The sequence below is a fragment of the Poecilia reticulata genome, linkage group LG20 (assembly GCF_000633615.1).
Source record: "Poecilia reticulata strain Guanapo linkage group LG20, Guppy_female_1.0+MT, whole genome shotgun sequence".
NCBI lineage: Eukaryota > Metazoa > Chordata > Actinopteri > Cyprinodontiformes > Poeciliidae > Poecilia > Poecilia reticulata.
Window position 1 is genome coordinate 906,992 of NC_024350.1, and position 4,786 is coordinate 911,777.

The following is a 4,786-nucleotide window of genomic DNA, read 5'->3' on the forward strand; positions in this document are numbered from 1 at the left end:
ATGTTTTTAATTTATTTTTATTTCTTTTCTACGTTTTAATGATGTAAAGCCCCCCGGGAAATGTCCCAGTTAAACGACGTTTAACTAAAGTTCTATGGGGTTTAGAGTCCCAGTTGACTGAGTTTCAACTAAAAACCTAGAGGTTGGAGTCCTTGTCAAACGGTGTTTTTGACTAAAGTCCCTGAGGGTTAGAATCCCAGTTAAACGGCGTTTAACTGAAGTCCTAAAGGGGTTTTAATGATTTAATGGGTTTTTTGTTTGGTTGGTTTTTTTGGGGGTTTTTTTTTTTATCTCTTTCTCACTGTTTATTTAATGTCACATGCTGTTTTTATTTTAATTATGTAAAGCACTTTGAAATGCCTTGCTGCTGAAATGTGCTATACAAATAAAATTTGATTGATTGATTGATTGATATGAACAGTTTTTAACTTAAAAAGAATGTTTCACTCTCAGTAGTGCACGCTCGTGGGTTAATTTGTCCTTTTCAATGTTTGACAGGCTTGCCACTGGTAGAGGTGGTCAGGTTTGCCTTTGTGTAAAGTTTAAAAACTGTGGAACAGATTGGTTTCCCCACACTTGCAGAAATTTGTGAAGCTCTGTTATGTATTTTAGTCAGTGTGGTAACTAATTGCAAAGAAATAAGTGCTAATGAGAAGTATTTTACAAAGCATGTTCATGTGTTTAAGGTTAATTATTTATGTTAAGTTTTACTGATTATTTTGTTTATGCCCAGAGTGAAAATAAAACCAAGATTTAAGTGCTGAAGTCCTTAAACATTACAATAATGCAAAATGTTAATATTGAGTACAGTCTGAGTCTACTGTAGTTTACACTATGTCAGCATAGTCTCATTTCTTATATATTCAATGCTTGATATTAAAGCTCTGAAGAGAATGAGGTAAAACAAGTCCAGTCCTGAGCATCCCTGTGGTAAAAGATACTGGATGTTATGAATAGGTTTTTTTGAAGACATTGAAATTTATGCATATTTTAAATTACTCACGTTTCAGTTATTATAGACTGAAGTGTATGAATTGGAGCTCAGGGAGTGTTTGTCTAAAATACATTTTTGCTAAATAAAGAGTCGCAAACTGGATGACACAGACTCAGATCACCATCACACCAACACCCACAACACAACATCCGCCCAACCCCTCATGGGTGACCCACCCCTCACAAAACAGGCTAGGACCACTTCTGACCATGGTCTTAGAAGCAAAAACTTGCAAAAATGCAGATGTTGTGAGGATTTGGTTTTCTGCCTTCATTTAGTTTCTGTCGTCTTGTCTGCCCTGATTGCTCCCAGCTGTGTCTCAGTTTCCCTGATTACCTCTTGTGTATTTAATCCCTCCTGTGTCTGTGCTTCCTTGTTGGGTCCTCGTCTATTTGTCATTGTTGTCAAGTCATGTTGCAGTGTCAGAGGTCCTGGTCTCATTTCTCACCTGTGCTGCCTGGACTTCTGTTTACCTGTGAGAGCTTTTGATTAAACCAACCATTTTCACCTCATCCTGGGTCCTACCTCACCACTACATACCACAAATCATGACAGACATGAGTGGGAAGATGCACATTCCATGCTAAACAATGTCAGTGAGAATGAATAGGCAATTAAAAAAAATGTTGGTGATATTCAGTGGTGCACAGTGTGCTGTATGACATCTGACAGAATGAATCAGGAGAGGAAACCTGCAGACATCAGAACCTAGAAGAACCTGACATCAGCATCTTTTCAACCCTCAAAAATTTCCTGAGGCTGGTATGGTACAGAACATTTTATGATTGATTCAGTTTTTTATTATGCTTTTAGTACACTATTATAGTTTGATTATTTGCTTAGGATTTAGAGTTTAGATTAAACATTTTTTCACAAAGCTGAAGTTGGTTCATAAATCATAAACTTGGTTTTAAATATTCTGCTATTAGTTGAGAATAATCCAGTACAGGTTTGAAGAGGAAGTGTTGTAGCTCAACACAGACAATAAGACAGTGGTAGCAACATACACAGAATGAATTATTTATTACTTTATATCTATACAAACACACCATTCAGACATACACAATTATAAATAACTGGAATAGTCATGTAGATTATAGATAAGAATGTTTAGATCCATACGGACATACAGTCATGAATAAAGTGTCACTTCAGGTTTGTTCATTTTTATGTCTTGAACAATAGTTCATAACTGTTTAGAGAACTGATATCAAGCCATTTTAGAAGAATAGAATATCACAAATATAAAAAAAAAAAACGTTTTATTGTCTCAAAACAGGTGAAACTCCAGTGCAACAACAGCAAAATGACAAATCACCAAAGCATGTAGATCCACACAGAGATAAAACATAAACAACAAATGAAGGTTCACAAACTGTACAATATAGAGAATGTTTCAGCATAAAAGACCATGGAGTAATTATTAACAGCCCACTCCAATCCTAAGGAATGTGTAGGATAACTTCAGAAAAGATGCATGTTGTGTTTGAACAATAAAAGTACAATAGACCTTGTGTTTCAAATGTCTGCTGTGACTGTATGTAGGCAACCATAAGATATAGTAAAAACAGGACAGCTATACCCACACACTGCTCATCTGAACGTAGCGGTGCTGTCTGCATAGCAGCAGGGTTAGCATGCACCTGAGGCTGGTTCACCCAGAGCTGCTCCAAAGCAGCTAACTGACGCTTTCCATTCGCTGCTACATCAACAAAAACGACTCATTCCAATTTGGGTGTTCATTTCTCCTTGTCCCCTGTGTTTTATCTTCTAAATGTTACCCCTAACCATTGGATGCACATTCTAAATCTTTGTTCTTGCTGAGAAGTGTATTTTGCTGCAATGGACTTTACCATATGTCCCTACAGTGAATATATGATTACACAGATATCTGCCATCCTTCCTTTGGAAAAACTGACTCATAATCTTCACCACAAATCAGACATTTTTCAAGCTTTGGGGTTCACTTGAGTCTTTAATACTAAATCCTTAAGCTTTTAGTTTTTATATTATTTTACTGCTTTATTTATTCTTGCCTGTTTTTTGTCTTAGTGGTTGTGAGGTGATGTGTGTTAGAATTATTATGTTTTGTTATCACTCTTACAATAGTAGTTTTATGTTACTAGTTGTTTTTATTTAAAGGTTAGAGTTCTCACCCTGGAAAGAAATAACTTAAAACTATGTGTAAATTTAGTTTCTGTGTCCCCCTTCTTTGTTTCCAATTTAGCCCCCTACTGTGAAGATAGGATGTTGCTTTCACCCCCCCCCCCCCCCCCCCACATTCCTTTTCACCCCCTTTTATAAGAGACCAGCAAACTGAAGGTTTTCAGAACACATGGTGAGCGGCTTGGAGAAGCAGCTCGCTGTGCTTCTCCTTCTCAGAAGTTTGGTTGAAAACATATACTGTACGTTGTCTGTGGTTCTTTTATGTAGGTTGAGAAAATACCTGTCATGTGGACTGGAGGAAGAAACTAATAACTCCTTATCTCTTATTCATGTGGGGTATTTTGTTCTAGTTGTTTTTTGTTTCTTTTGTGTGTATGTGGGAGGCAGCACGGGTTTCTCTTTTGTTCTCTGTGCTGTAACTGACCTACAATTAAGAATAATAAAAAAAACTCATTCCTCCTTCCTCCATCGATCTGCCGCTGGACATTCAAGTCTGATGCACAAAAAAGCCGGCATCTCATTGTTCACAGCCTGATTGTAGCTTTACTTCTATGTTGCAGCATTGACCACGGCTAATCAGTGAACAGGAGCTAAGCTTGTGTCACCCACACAAGTAGGGCCGACCTTGCTGACCCCTACTCCAAAGCAGGGACCAAAAAAGCAGGGAACAGCCTGGAAAATGCAAGTGGAAGCACTCGCAATGGAGGCCCAGTAGAATGGTCTGTTAGAGCTAGTGGAAAAGGGGCAATACAGTTGCAACTAACGCATGACAGAAAGGAACAGTTACAGGTGCTACACTCTACTTCTCGTAGTAGATTATCACAAAACTTCTCCCTTGGCCAGAAGCACAAGGTTGAACAATGTAAACAAACCCCAAAGGAGTAGCATCATTGAGTGGAGCAAAATCATTCAGCTGTTGCCATGTTAATTTACGGTCAGAAATTAAATCCTGCACAAGATACTCCATGAGTGAGTGGATGCTTAAAGCACTGGATGACGATTACCAACAGAGTCCTGAGGAATCACACACAGAAAAAGATACAAATCAGAAAACATGCCCACCTCACTAGGACGATGAGTGCTGGGATAGGATCTCCTCCAAATCAAGCACTCAAGGCTCTCCTCTGCCAAGGGCTCAGACAGAGGAGATCACAGGGCAGAGAGGACGAGAGAGAGGTCCCACACAGGCACAACAGGGCAGGTGGGAGGGTGAAAATGTTGGGCACCTCTCAGAAAAAAGGAAACGTCCTTTTTACAGCCGATTGTCTCTCCACCCACCACCGTATGCCAGCAAGAGGTGGCAGCAACATAGACTTTCAAAGTGGTTGGAGACTGACTTTGAGAAAGTAGCACTTGAAGGAATGTTAAAATAACAGAATAGGACAGTGTATAGGGTCCTCATGTCTAGCACACCAGATGCTAAAAACTTCCACTAAACTACTTCCACTATGGTTGTACACAGGGGTGAAAGTAATTTTAAATTCTTGGGGGTACCATGACAAAAAAATAATTCCCTTCTCACCCTCCATGGGTGGTCTCTCTCTCTCTCTCTCTCTCCCTCGCTCTCTCTCACTCTCATCCTCTGAGCTCAGGTCCTCTCCCAGAGGCCTGGGAGCTTGAGGGTTC